The sequence below is a fragment of the Ascaphus truei genome, chromosome 1 (assembly GCF_040206685.1).
Source record: "Ascaphus truei isolate aAscTru1 chromosome 1, aAscTru1.hap1, whole genome shotgun sequence".
In the NCBI taxonomy this organism is placed as follows: Eukaryota; Metazoa; Chordata; class Amphibia; order Anura; family Ascaphidae; genus Ascaphus; species Ascaphus truei.
Window position 1 is genome coordinate 467,636,731 of NC_134483.1, and position 15,398 is coordinate 467,652,128.

The 15,398-nt window shown below is 51.2% G+C and overlaps 1 long non-coding RNA gene and 2 other non-coding genes across 9 annotated transcripts in view; all 3 read right to left on the minus strand.

Annotated features, from left to right (window-relative positions):
- Positions 1-604: 604 nt before the first annotated feature.
- LOC142463752 (uncharacterized) overlaps positions 605-15,398 on the minus strand; it is a 55,362-nt gene continuing 40,568 nt past the window's right edge. The window contains exons 1-3 of one of the 7 annotated variants that reach the window (XR_012787490.1): positions 4,427-4,569; positions 3,354-3,420; positions 605-1,123 (exon numbers count right to left, since the gene is read on the minus strand). This is a non-coding gene — a long non-coding RNA (uncharacterized LOC142463752). The other 6 variants (XR_012787491.1, XR_012787495.1, XR_012787493.1 and 3 more) reach the window with 6 other exon arrangements.
- LOC142473352 (small nucleolar RNA SNORA26) lies at positions 2,912-3,032 on the minus strand. Its single transcript, XR_012790055.1, has one exon. It is a non-coding gene; the product is annotated as a small nucleolar RNA SNORA26 (small nucleolar RNA).
- On the minus strand, positions 3,674-3,794 carry LOC142473359 (small nucleolar RNA SNORA26). The gene has a single exon (XR_012790056.1). It is a non-coding gene; the product is annotated as a small nucleolar RNA SNORA26 (small nucleolar RNA).

Here is a 15,398-nt window from a genome sequence, read left to right on the forward strand (position 1 = left end):
CCCCTTCTACACAAGGACGAGCACGACATGGAGTGGTTGAGCCGCCAGACAGGGTCAAAAATGAAGAGAATCATGTTTCTGCGCTACTAACGGTGTGTGCTCGCGTGTGTCTGCGTGCAGGATTGCAAAACCAAAAAATATATATTTTTGAAACATTTCTTGTTCTTTAAAAAAATGTTATTTAGGACTTACTTTCACTCACAAAATACATGCACACATACATTACCTGCAGGTCCCGACTCTATACACAGAAAAGTCTAAGGCACGTGCCCTCGCGTTCGCATAGGCACGCACGGATGCATGCCGTATATAACAGCCCAAAATGAGCAGTTATTGCGTCTAAGGTAATGCTGACAGACGCATGTGTGAGCTGCCGTTTGCCTATTGGGTGATATGTACTTACTTGCGAGTGTACTTAACGTGAGTGTCCTTAAACAGGTATGGCTGTACAGTTTACGAAAAATCAACAACCTAAATTAAGGCACCTGTGAAAGACATAAAAGCCCACATCCAGCACCACCCACATGCCCGCCACACACCACACACGTGCATGACACAGAATGAAAATCATGTATGTTTGGAAAATAAGTGTCATTTACACATGTGAAAATACAATTATTTTTTAATAAACTTTAAATAACAAGAATAAAACTTAAACAACAGTAACTACTTACAACAACTTTAACAGGTTCAACATAACTGAAACTTAGCGACCATTAACGAACACAATATTCATGTTTCAAATAATCAGCGACGTAGTGTCCTTAGGACACAGGCTTGAATTTCTTGGCGAAGTTCCATATTTTCTGCAGGTGGCAGGTTTTTGAGAAAGGGCAAGAGGCTTTTGAGAAAATCCATATTAGCGTCTGATGGGCCAGCAAACATATTTTGCATCATTTCAATTTTCTTTGCTTCCATGTCAACTAGATCATTGAAGTTGTGCACCACCTTTTTTTTTTTGTTGGCCGGCTCCATGCTTTGTTCCACGCTAGAGTCCAAGCTGTGTGCCAAGCTGGGTTCCACGCTTTGGGACAGCACCTGAAACCCTGCTTCGTCCACATTTTCCTTATCTCGCGCCTGAACGAATCCATTAGATTCTTCCATTTCCCCTTCACAATGAGAACTACAAAAAAATGTAAAAAAACATATTTCAATACCATGTAAGGTCCAACACAATTTTAATGAAAACAGTGGCAATTTGTTTGACCTGTTGCAGGAACACATCTACCTGTCCATCCCCCCTCCCTCCTAATGCCCTTTGCCCCCCATGCCCTCCCTCCCCCTGCCCTTTGGCACCCCCGCCCCTCCCTGCCCTTTGCCCCCCCGCCCCTCCATGCCCTTTGCTCCCTGCCCTTCCACGCACCTTGGCCCCCTCCGCCCTTCCACTCCATGCCCCCTGCCCTTCCACGCCGGGTATATCAGCTAGTTAAGAGATATATAGATATAGATATATATATCTCTCTTAACTAGCTGATATATATATATATATATATATATATATATATATATATATATATATATATATATATATATATATATATATATATATATATATATATAGCTAGCTGAGAGCCCCGGCGTTGCCCGGGATGTTTGTGGTGTGAGGGTAGCATTTAGGTGGGGAGTGGTCCACGCGGCCCATGGCGTTGTGCGGTGGTACTGCTGCTGTGGCTGTACTGATGGTGATTGTATCGGTGTGCTGATTTGGGAGGGTTTGTTGCTGATGTAGGGGTGCGGATGTGGGTGTGCCGATGGGGGAGGTGCGAAGGTGCCAATGTGTGGATGCTGATGGGGGCTGGGAATGGTTGGGAGCCGAGAATGCCAGTGTGCTGGGGGGGCATGGGATACCGGTGTGCTGATGTGGTGGTGCTGGGGATAGTGTGTGTGTGTATACACGTGTGTGTGTGTGTATACATCCGGCCGCTCCCACGTGGATGTGAGGCAGCGTGTTGTGGCCGCTCCCCCGCTGTGTCCCGGGCGCTCGCTCCGCTCCCCCGCTGACTAGCTGCGCCGGGGTGTGAGCTTGAGGGGGTGGGGGGGGGGTGTGAGGTGTGTGTGTGACACTGTGTCCTTTGGCCCGTCACTCCGCCTCAGGCCAATGAGAGGTGTGCGGGGGCGGCCCAAGGGACCAATGAGATTTCCCCTAGGGACACCGTTGTCGTTCTTGTACCTATCATGATACGCAGGACAACGCTGATCCCAAAGCGGTGCACGCAGCTGAACTTCAGAAATAAGAAGTTCTATTGAAGCACTATCCATTGTGCAAAGTTATTTTTCGTTAAGTATGAAAATTTTATTTTTTCAAAAAATTTTTTTACAACACTAAATAACAAAAAATAAAATATATTTTGATATAAACTATATTTCAAAACAACAAATATATTACAGGGAATGCAAATGAATATTTTATATAACTTTTGAAAAGCAGCTCCAGTAGAAACTGCTTCTCTCTCGTGACCAAACACTGAAACAACTGAACTGACAAAAAAACTTTATTCGGTGCATGGAGACATTGGAGGGGACACAGACAGACAGACTGGATCAGTGTTGCAGTCTTGTAATCATTCTGAAGAATGATTTCATTGGCTGCCTAGGGTCCCCTGTGACACTGCTGCAGCTCCAAAAAACTAAATTTTCGTTTACTGAAACTGTAGTCAGCGTCAACTCCTGGCTTCGGAGGCAGGGCAGTTGCTACCCTGACAACAAGTATTCAAATTGATACTTTGTTTCTCACGTCAGCACGCCCTCCCTCCGAAGCCAGCACCCTGAACGAGGCCTTAGGCTGCGCTTGATGCCAGCGACGTCACGCTGCGGTTGCTGGAAAAATCAAATTGAAGCGACTTCCAGCGATCGCGTCAATACATTTGTTTTGACGCAATGTCGCCGTCACTATAAACGTAGCCTTACAAGTAATTGTTGCTCACGACAGGATCCAAAGTAAAGACCTACACCTTACTTTGCGTTTTAGAGAGCTTTTTAATATACCCCCCTTTGTTGGCCACTTGAAGAATAGACAGTCTTAAAGTGGGCAAAGCTAAAAAGGGGATGCATGTGTAAAGTCAGTCAAACAAGCCATTTTAAATGCCTGCTCCAGATTCAGCAGCAATCTTAAAAAAAACCAAAAAAACACAAGTTTATTATATAGATCCTATTTCCATCATTCTCTCCACAAGACCAAATGCTTGCTATCAGACGCCCACCATGCACGTCTGTTCTGATGTTACCACAAGCTTGGAAAGTTTTGGCCATCAATAAAACATTTTTTTTACATAAATGCAACTACTCCAGCTGTGGTTGTTTACATTTTAAAAACGTAAAAGAAAATGGCCCTCTTAAAAATATATCTAGTATACCTTGCTTAGTCTTTATTGCATGGCATCCGCTCTGTAGTGAAGTGCTTGAAGCCTTGGGCAGATCAGTCTGTGGGCAGAATACGCACAAATTAGCATACAGCATAGATATCCAAGTCCGAGAAAACAGCAACACGCTGGGCAATGGGTCATGTTTGCAGAGCCCCCTGGTCAGCCCGTGCGCGCTATAGCCGTATAGCATCACGCCATAGGAGAGGCGAGCGCACGCTTTATAGGAAGGGCCGAGCAATAGTATTGATCCCTCGGCCCACATTTACACTGTGATGCACCGGGCGTTACATGCGGGGGATCCCGAAATGGGCGTTTGTACCTCACGACAGGATACAGAGCCGGAGGGTGCGCTCCTGCCCGGCGTTTGAGTGAGGATACACTCTGCCCCCCTGTGTTAGCCACTACGAAGCATGGGGGGCTTCAAGTGGGCAATGAAGGGGCTTCCATTGTAAACAAAACGCCTCCCTGCAAATTAAGCTGATCGCCAGGTTTCATCGACTCATGGCCCAACCATTACAGGGACAATCATGTTATACACCCCCAAATAAAAAAGGAGATATGACAAATGCTATAGGACACATGGAAGTATGCAGGTTTGTCTTCATACAGCAAAAAAAAAAAACATATTAATGTACTTCCAAGTTAAACTATATCTTGTACAAATCCCAAAAGAGAAAAGCAACATATGGGAGGAGGTTGCGATAACACACATCACAATATGTTGGCGTTACAATTTGTTAGCTATAAAAGTGAATTCTGTAAGGGCCGTCTGAACACATACAAGTCCGTAAAAAAGTTTTGCTGGGATTTCCCGTATTGTGCTGTATACTCCTGTATCCCCACTCTAACAGGAAAAGGTGACTAGAGATATCACGGCGCGGCTCACATGGATCCCCTCCAGGCCGGCGCTTACCGCGCCCCCATGCACAGCTCCGGCCGTCTGCCACCCTGCTAGGCCTCATGCACAGCCCGGGTATCCCGCCCCTCCCCCAGCCGCATGTCTGCCCGCGAACCTGTCTCCCCTCCCGAGAGGCCGCACCTCAGCTGGAAGCGCTCACACTCACCGCAGCCCTGAACAGGAAAGAGGAAGCTGGGCTACCGCTAGAGCGCTGATATAGGGCCCGAGTTATCGCGAGAATCTCCAGGGCCCGCGCGAAATCCGTGAGTGGTGAGAGGGCGAGAAGCTGCGCGTGAGCAGCTGTTGTGCGGCTGTGTTCAGTACGGAGCTGCGCGTCCAGAGTCTGCGCAGCACGGATAACATGTATGAACACCGGGGCATCACATACATCGGTTTACTGTATGCGAAATATTTATATAGCTAGAAAAACAAGGACGATTGTGTATGAGGCAAAAGTGCCATTATAAGAATAAGAATAATATAATCGGCACCATAAGTACCAAAGAAAGAATGCAAGTGCAAGCAATAGGATGTTTTCCTTTGCCAAGCTTTGGCCCAGAGCTGCACCACTTCATACATACTTCCGATGCGTGTGTAGCCCCCTTCCCAAGTGTCTGGGGGGATTACATGTGTTGCGCTTTAGCTGATAGGCACACAGGAGACCTGATCCTCCGCTGCAGGAAGCCTGGGGTGTACCTGATTTGTTCGGTGACAGCGCCTCCACCTATGAGGGATCCTAGCAGCGCTGGATAACCCCTTCACAGAACCCAATATAATGAACACACACAATAGTATATAGTAACATGTTTACTGAACATAGCTAACAATATAACACCGTAACATATTATGCGGACCTCGCAGGTCCGTACAACACAGAAACCCAATGTCCAATCACCACCCTATATACCTCGATGCAGTTCCCTTAAAGTAAAGAGGTGCCCTGGGCACCTAAACACCATGGTGTCCACAGGAGCCAACCCACCCCAAAGTGTGCAGTAGCTCTGCCATAGGAGGTGCTACAGTCTCTGTAAAATCTCTTTCTGGCACAAAGTCCGGACTCCTGGGATCCAGAAGACGGCTCGTTAAAGCCACTGATACGGGTGCCTGGGCCCATTACCCGTTGTTCCTTCGAGAGGTGCCCTTTGATCTCTAAAAGTGCGTCCTTCCATAGGATCCTTGTTGGTTTCCATCAAAGATTCTGAGTTTTCTTCAGATCCCTATGGCTCACCGGCCAATGGTACAGTCTCTATCTACGAATTGTTATCTCCCACTTGTGGGATAGGCAGTAGATGGTTGCGGTGCCTGACCTTTACCCTGCCATCCGCGTCACGTATGCAGTAGACAGGGAGGCCTGGCATCTGAGATTCCACTTCGAATACTCCGTCGCGCCAACGGTCGGCCAGCTTGTGTTTGCCGGAGATCCCTAGATTACACAGGAGAACGGCATCTCCAGGACGAATTTCTCTAGGTCGGACCTTGTGGTCGTAGCGTCATTTGTTGCAGGCATTCAGATGGGCTGATGCCTTCGCCGCTAGTTGGTAGGCTCGTTGCAGGCTTTCTTGGAGCCAGTGCACATACTTATAGTGTGTCCTGTTGGGTACCCAATCAGTAGATACCCTCAGACATATATCCACAGGCAGCCGTGCCTCTCGCCTGAACATTAGGAAGTAGGGAGTTGTAGATTCGCGTCGGGTGCAATTATAGGCGTGCACTAACGACTCCACGTGCTTGCTCCACTCGGTGTTCTGAGAGCCTTTTAGAGTGTCGACCATGTTGAAGAGGGTCAAAGCCCCGCCCTTAATCCGAGTGCAGACGATTTGGTAGCCTGTAGTGTACGAAGTACCGTTCCCATAAGATTTGAGCCACCGTAATGGCTTTCTGGTCTTTGGTGGGGAAGGCTTGGGCATAGCGGGTGTAGTGCTCCGTGATCACGAGTATATTCCCAACGCCCCTCAAATCTGGCTCTATACATAGGAAGTCCATGCATACGAGATCTAGGGGGCCCAAGCTCTTCAGATGGCCATTGGAGTGGCTTTGGTAGGCAAGGTCTTCTGCTGTATACACCGTGAGCATCCATGGCAATGGTGTTCTACTGACTGTTTCATCCTATGCCAGAAGAACCGGTCTCCTATTAGGCTGGAGGTCTTCTCCACTCCAAGATGCCCATGGTCATCGTTTAGAGATCATGGGTCCTTATACTGTAGGTTCCTGGGTAGAACCAGCTGCCTTCTATTCGGATGGTTATGATATGGAATGGTATGTCATCTTATCTTATTAATGTAAACATCAATTATGCAAATCGCTGCCTGCCAGCTAGTGGGTACTTAAGAAGCCCCATTAGACTGGCAACACTATCCCCTGACGAAGTGAAGAACCTTGGTGAAATGCGTAGGGTGTTACAACGGAGCCACTATAGTAGTGCATTGTGACGCAACGACACGCATCATACACGGAAGTGGTACCGGGCTATGGGGTAGAGCACGATTCCGGCACGGAGGAAATCAAGACAACCAGAGTACAGGCAAGAGTGTGAACGTGACCTACAGTGCCTTGCTAGCGGAAGGTGGGACCCGGATTGAGGGGAGCGGATGGACCCCATGAGAAAGGACCCCCAGCAGCCGTGCCAGAGCAAGCTGTGGAGACTGCCGTGCCTGGACTGAGGATTCCTCCTTATGCCTAAGCTGTAAAGCTAAAATTCAACCGCCTATTTTTTAAGGAAAAGTTTGCGATTTCACAATCGCAAGTTTTCTATTCCCATTCACGCATTATTTCGGTGGGAGCACATTTCACCAATGAGGGCTTGTCTTGTTGAATGGCCTGGCGTATAGCTCCATCCACTGGATCTCGTATCTGGTACAGCACCAATTCCTTCCAGGGAATGGCATTTTGGGTGATGTTCATGCCCTCTGGATGGCAATAGGTGGCAAGGAGGGCCTTGTTTTGGCATCCCAGCTACCTTAGCTGGTCGGTAGCTAATCCGTCTGCGGACACTATGTGTCCCATGTAGGTCACTGACATGTGGCAGAACTGGCATTTGCCCAGTAGATCTAGCACTTTCAGCAGACGTACCTCATGTTCTTCCAGAGTCTTGCCGAAGACTATGATATCGTCCATGTAGACTACGCATTCCTGGGGATTCATATCTCCGATGGTCTTCTCCATCAACCGTTGTAATGTTGGCGGGACACCACAAATGCCTTGGAGCATGCGGATAAATTAATAGAAGCCATGGGGACATACAAATGCCATCTTCTCTTGATCTTTGGCGCTCATAGGTACCTGGTAGTACCCAGACCTCAGGTCCAGCACGCTGTACCTCTGGCTCCCCGAGTGCATGTTCTGGATCTCTTCGATCTGTGGCTGAGTGTACTGATCTGGTACAGTACGGTTGTTCAGGGCCCGATAGTCCACACAAAAGCAGACCGATCCATTCTTTTTATGTACCACCACGATCAGGGACGCATAGGGGATGTGGGATTCCGTCACAATGCCCGCCGTCTTCACTTCTTGTAGGACATCCCTCACGTCTGGGAGCGATGCATCTGGAACGCTCCCGGAATGATGTGGTGTCATTCAGCCAGATCGAGGGCTGGGCGTTTCGGCTGCAGCCCACATCCATGTCGCTGGTGGATAACACTTCCCGGCGCTGCTCCAACTTGGAGCTTAGCCGTTCCTTCCATTCGTCCGACAGGGTCGATTCCCCGAAGTCAAACAGCAGCCCGACCGGCTGATCTTGCACGGTGGCGGTATTCACTTGAGCCATTGTCTCGACGGGAGTAACATATATATATATATATATATATATATATATATATATATATATATATATTTGACCTTGGTCAAATGGCATGATGTAAGGGGAGATATTCTGGATGAACACTTTGATTTTCACCGGAATTGGCACGATCTTGTACCCTCTCTGGATTTCTTCCTCTGGCGTACTCTCTAGAGAGAAGTAATGGTCGGCCTTGTCTCGGCTCAGATAGCAGCATACTGCGTGCATGCTCTTCACTCCCCCTGGTGGAATCTTGGTCAACCCCGCTGTGTGATTAAATAAGTCACTATATCCTTCCTGGGCCGAGACCCGGCAGCACTCTTCCTTCAGTACCGGGTGGATCCATAGAGAAGATGGTAGTTCACCGGCCTCCTGTAGGTAAGCTCGGATCACCACCCGCACCACATTGGCGTGTGTCCCCAAGATGATTGGGGAGCTTGGATGTTCCCGATGCTCGGGGCATATTAGAGCCTCCTCTTCCATGGTTTGATACTTGCCGGTGTTCAGATGTGGTATATCTAGCTGTACTTTTACCACACCGTCAATGGGGTAATCCTCATTGCTGAGACCCCACAACTTCATCTTTTCTGCCGACTGCAGGGGCAGGTGCTTAAGATGTTGGTCGTAGAAGGGTCGGTATACGATAGTCACTTGTGACCCGGTATCCAACAAAGCCGATAAGTAGATACCTTCCACTAGGATCCTTATGACAGTAACTGGTCCCATGTGACTGCAGATGCCTGATTGGGATGCTTCATCGGGGCTAGGTGCTGGGGCGCTCTCCAATGCTGTGGAGGATGTTTCTGTTGGTTGCACCTTGCAGGCCATGACATTAGGATTGGACCTGTTGGGCCTTGGACAGTCCCGAGAGTAGTGACCCTCTTGTCCACAGTTGAAGCAGACTGTGTTTTGGTTCGCTCCGTTCTTGGAGGTAGGAGTCTCTCTCCGAGGCATCCTGGTTGTAGAGGCAGGCGCCCTCCAAGACGCTTTTCCTGGTATTGTATAGGTTAATAAGAGCTTCAATCAGACTTAGAACTATGCAACTAATTTTGACAGATTTATTTTAATCATTCTTCCTGGTAATGTACAGGTTATTAAGAATTTATATTAGTGTTAGGACACTTGAGACGTGGTCTGCCTTGGAGGGGCTCAAGGGCTTACGACACTTAGGCCAAAGAATTAAACTAAAAGACCATTTTATTCAAAAGAGATATATATATATATATATATATATATATATATATATATACACACACACACACACACACACACACACACACACACACACACACACACACACACACACACACACACACACACACACACACACACAGTGTTCGACAATCATATACATTTACACGCCCGTGGCGAGTGGATTTAACCTCCGGGTGAGTAAATATTGGCCCAAGCAGCACACGTGTTTTTTTAAATTTCCCTGCTCGCGCTGGCTGAAAAAAAAATAAAAACTCCCCCTACCCGACAGCTGATTGGCGCACGCTCCCAGGCTGTGTGGGCGTGCGGCCAGGCTCTATATGAGCCCGCCCCCAACGAGCGGCCATTCTTTTCCCATGGAGGACACAGTACATATTATCTGTGCCTTCCCCCCTGTCCCCGGCGCTCCCGCTGCCCGCAGTTATGGAGGTGGTAGCGGGGGTGTTCTCCTGTCCCCGGCGCTCCCCCCGTGACAGCCCGCGGGGCAGGAGATAGGAGCGGGGATGACCCTCAGGTCCCCGCTTCCCCCTGTGTAAGGCCGCGGGGCAGGAGATGGGAGTGGGGATGTCCCTCAGGTCTCTGCTTCCCCCTGTCACCGCATGACAGCCCGCGGAGCAGGAGATGGGAGCGGGGATGTCCCTCAGATCCCCGCTTCCCCCTGTCACCGCATGACAGCCCGCGGGGCAGGAGATAGGAGCGGGGATGTCCCTCAGGTCCCCGCTTCCCCCTGTGTAAGGCCGCGGGGCAGGAGATGGGAGTGGGGATGTCCCTCAGGTCTCCGCTTCCCCCTGTCACCGCGTGACAGTCTGCGGGGCAGGAGATGGGAGCGGGGATGCCCCTCAGGGCCCGCTTCCACCTGTCACCGCGTGACAGCCCGCGGGGCAGGAGATGGGAGCGGGGGTGTCTCTCAGGTCTCCGCTTCCCCCCGATCCCGCGAGCGGGAGTTTGGCGCGGGGGGGTAGGAGTGGTGGTGATGGTCGCGGCCTTAACTCCCCCCCTGTGTGTGTGTGTAGAGAGAGAGAGAGAGTGTGTGTGTGTGTGTATATATAGGAGAATGTGTGTGTGTGTGTGTGTGTGTGTGTGTGTGTGTGTGCGTGCGTGCGTGCGTGTGTATATGGGAGAATGTGTGTGTGTGTATGGGAGAATGTGTGTGACACCAGAGGTACCCCCCCCAATCAGTCACTCCTCCCATCAGTCACCCCCCCCTGCCCCAGTCGGCCAGTCACCCCTGCCCCAGTTGGCCAGTCACCCCTGCCCCAGTCGGCCAGTCACCCCTGCCCCAGCCGGTCGGTCAGTCACCCCTGCCCCAGTCGGTCGGTCAGTCACCCCTGCCCCAGTCGGTCGGTCAGTCACCCCTGCCCCAGTCGGTCGGTCAGTCACCCCTGCCCCAGTCGGTCGGTCAGTCACCCCTGCCCCAGTCGGTCGGTCAGTCACCCCTGCCCCAGTCGGTCGGTCAGTCACCCCTGCCCCAGTCGGTCGGTCAGTCACCCCTGCCCCAGTCGGTCGGTCAGTCACCCCTGCCCCAGTCGGTCGGTCAGTCACCCCTGCCCCAGTCGGTCGGTCAGTCACCCCTGCCCCAGTCGGTCGGTCAGTCACCCCTGCCCCAGTCGGTCGGTCAGTCACCCCTGCCCCAGTCGGTCGGTCAGTCACCCCTGCCCCAGTCAGTCGGTCAGTCACCCCTGCCCCAGTCAGTCGGTCAGTCACCCCTGCCCCAGCCAGTCAACCCCTGCCCCAGCCAGTCAGTCACCCAGCCAGCCAGTCACCCACCCAGCCAGTTACCCAGCCAGTCACCCACCCAGCCAGTCACCCACCCAGCCAGTCACCCCACCCAGCCAGTCAGTCACCCAGTCACCCAGCCAGCAGTCACCCAGCCAGTCAGTCACCCACCCTCTCTCTCTCTGTGAATCACCCACTCTCTGTGTGTGTGTGTGTGTGTGTCACCCACCATTTCCCCCCTCTGTGTCTCCCCACACTCTCTCTCTCCCCCACACTCACTCTCTCTCTCTCTCCCCCACACTCACTCTCTCTCTCTCCCCCCCACACTCTCTCTCTCTCCCCCCCACAACTCTCTCTCTCTCTCTCCCCCACACTCTCTCTCTCTCCCCCACACTCTCTCTCTCTCTCTCTCCCCCACACTCTCTCTCTCTCCCCCACACTCTCTCTCTCTCTCCCCCACACTCTCTCTCTCTCTCCCCCCACACTCTCTCTCTCTCTCTCTCCCCCACTCTCTCTCTCTCTCTCTCTCTCGTCTCTCCCCCCACACTCTCTCTCTCTCCCCCACACTCTCTCTCTCTCTCTCTCTCTCTCCCCCACACTCTCTCTCTCTCTCTCCCCCACACTCTCTCTCTCTCTCTCCCCCACACTCTCTCTCTCTCTCTCTCTCCCCCACACTCTCTCTCTCTCCCCCCCACACCTCTCTCTCTCCCCCACACTCTCTCTCTCTCACCCCCACACTCTCTCTCTCTCCCCCACACTCTCTCTCTCTCCCCCACACTCTCTCTCTCTCTCCCCCACACTCTCTCTCTCTCTCCCCCACACTCTCTCTCTCTCTCTCCCCACACTCTCTCTCTCTCCCCCACACTCTCTCTCTCTCTCTCTCTCTCCCACACTCTCTCTCTCTCTCTCCCCCCACACTCTCTCTCTCTCTCTCTCCCCCACCACTCTCTCTCTCTCTCTCCCCCACACTCTCTCTCTCTCTCTCTCTCTCTCTCTCTCTCTCCCCCACACTCTCTCTCTCTCTCTCCCCCACACTCTCTCTCTCTCTCTCCCCCACACTCTCTCTCTCTCTCTCCCCCCCACTCTCTCTCTCTCTCTCCCCCACTCTCCTCTCTCTCTCCCCCACACTCTCTCTCTCTCTCTCCCCCACACTCTCTCTCTCTCTCTCCCCCACACTCTCTCTCTCTCTCCCACACTCTCTCTCTCTCTCTCTCTCTCTCCCCCACACTCTCTCTCTCTCTCTCCCCCACACTCTCTCTCTCCCCCACACTCTCTCTCTCCCCCACACTCTCTCTCTCTCTCTCTCCCCCACACTCTCTCTCTCTCTCCCCCACACTCTCTCTCTCTCCCCCACACACTCTCTCTCTCTCTCCCCCACACTCTCTCTTTCCCCCCACACTCTCTCTCTTTCCCCCACACTCTCTCTCTCCCCCACACTCTCTCTCTCTCTCCCCCACACTCTCTCTCTCTCTCTCCCCCACACTCTCTCTCTCTCTCCCCCACACTCTCTCTCTCTCCCCCACACTCTCTCTCTTCTCTCCCCCACACTCTCTCCTTCTCTCTCCCCCACACTCTCTCTTTCTCTCCCCCACACTCTCTTCTCCCCCCACACTCTCTCTCTCCCCCACACTCTCTCTCTCTCTCCCCCACACTCTCTCTCTCTCTCCCCCCCACACACTCTCTCTCTCTCTCTCCCCCACACACTCTCTCTCTCTCCCCCACACTCTCTCTCCCCCACACACACTCTCTCTCTCCCCACACTCTCTCTCCCCCACACTCTCTCTCCCCCACACTCTCTCTCCCCCACACTCTCTCTCCCCCACACTCTCTCTCCCCCACACTCTCTCTCCCCCACACTCTCTCTCTCCCCCACACTCTCTCTCTCTCTCCCCCACACACTCTCTCTCTCCCCCACACACACTCTCTCTCCCCCACACACTCTCTCTCTCTCCCCCACACACTCTCTCTCTCCCCCACACACTCTCTCTCTCCCCCCACACACTCTCTCTCTCCCCCCCACACACTCTCTCTCTCTCTCCCCCACACACTCTCTCTCTCCCCCACAATCTCTCTCTCTCTCCCCCACACCTCTCTCTCTCTCTCTCTCCCCCACACTCTCTCTCCCCACACTCTCTCTCTCTCTCTCTCCCCCACACTCTCTCTCTCTCTCTCCCCCACACTCTCTCTCTCTCCCACACTCTGGATCTGGATCTCTTATTTACCCTATATATCTTAACTGCCCTATACTACACCGAAATAACCTATACTGCTTTCTTCCAGATCTGACTCAAGCTTCACACTGAAGACATCGGAACCCCCCCTAACCCAGAAGACAGGTAGGGAACACATCCTCTCCAATGTATAACATTGCGGGAATGAGGCTACCTGGACATTGAGGGACTGCGGATCAGGTAAGATCCCAGGCGGGATTTCTGCTTTAGACATTGTGAAGTGGGGACGTCCAGACACTGGTTAAGGGGTTCAGGAAACTAGTCATTCACACCTGGCTTTTATTTCTAGATCCGACATTTACACACACACACACACACACACACACAACACACACACACACACACACACACACACCACACACACACACAACACACACACACACACACGTAACAAGGACTAATTTTAGTATAATGTAATACAATAAATACATTTATGTCAAAAACGAATGTTCTGACTAGGAATTTATTAAATGTATTTTATATATATTTTATTTTAAAGCGGGGTTAAAGGCGGGACTAGGGTTGGGGCGGGACATGGGGCGGGGTTGGGGGCGGGACTAGGTGGCGAGTAGATTTTTTGATTGGGCGAGTAGATTTTTGGGTGATTTGGCCGAACACATATATATATGTACGAATATATATATAGGCACTGTACCGTGTATTTGTGTCAATGGATGTAGCACTGAGCTCTGTCTGTGTTTCATGTTCTTTCTCTGGTTTTAAACTCTACCAATTAGGGTAAGGTTACTCCCAAGTCGGAGCCACCAGATGACAGGACGACTGCGGTATGCTGGTTCTTAGCTAGGAGATTGCGCCGGGCTACTCATACTGGCTGGGGGTCTGTGTCTCTAGTATGGCACTCGGAGTAAAGGTTACTCGGGGTATGGAGTTGGACCTTGGTTGGGGTTCTTGAGGCCGTGGCGGTAGCCATCCACTCCCTGGCAAGATAGGAAGCGGTGCGGGCCTCAGCTTGATAGAGGACTGCTGAGGAGGGTCCCGGGGTGGACTTGGCCAGGGCAGTTGGCGTCCCAGGGTATATGGGTGGGCAACTCTCGGTTCGTGGTGGGAAATGTTAGGCCCAATCCAGGTTTTTCCCTGCAGTGATCAGCTCCCTTGAGTGACAGGGGGGGTGGGACAAGGCCTGTGGTCTGCGCAATCCTGGTCTCCGACCTTGGATCTTCCCCCAGGGTACTTAAAGGGCTGCACTTCCTAAATTTAGCCAGTGTTGTCTCTCCCCTGAGAGAGACTGGTCCCATGGAAGAGTGTGCGCAGGGCTCTGTCCACTTTCCATCCCCTCCCTTAGGGGAGTGGGAGTGAGGACTATACCCCTCATCCCATCAGGGGTGAAGGAAGAGCATAGGACTGGCTCTGGAGGCCTCAAGCTCCAGGGTTGAGTCTAGGGTCCATCTGGAGGCCAAGTGTATACAGTGGAAGCTGACTGTATGCTGCGAGTTAAAGAATAAAGAGTGTTCCAGTTCATAAAATATACTCCTGCCTCTGAGTACAAACTATCAGGGGGAGTATCAGAGAGTACTCCTGCAGGGATTGTCTCCAGCATCCCTGGAGCCTGCAGGAGATGGAGGCGCTGAATCACCGAGAGAAGAACTAAACATCACCCCAAAAGCCTGTCCTGTCTTCCCTATACCACTGGCGGAAAGCTCAGCATCCTGTGATACAGCAGGTACCCAGCACTACACACCCTGTAACAGGCAGAGGAGGGGGGGGGGGGGGAAACACCATTACATGAGCAATGTAATTTTTCTTGAAAATGTTGTCAAAATCGAGAAATGTAAGAAAAAACGCAAACAAATGTTATGAAGCAAATTTGAAAACATTCGCACATCTCTAGTCTGTTGTGGATATTTTTTAAACTGTTGTATATGTAGTTTGTCTTGCCATCCTCTTTAATCTATTTTTCATATAATATCTCTTGTATGTCAGCTTCTTTACAAACTTGTTCACGTCTACAAATACATAAAAATTATTGGGACTATTTGTGAGGACAAACTCAAGTTTAGACCTTTTTCAATACTGAAATATGTTGGCCTGTAATTATACCATTACTTATCTTGAAAATACTTTTATCACTTATTTTATTTGCCTTCTTTTCTGTGGCCTTCCTACTGTACATCCTCTGGTTCCCCTTCTACTGCCCCAATCACTTTATCCGTCGGGGGGGGGGGGGGGGGGGGGGATAGCCATCC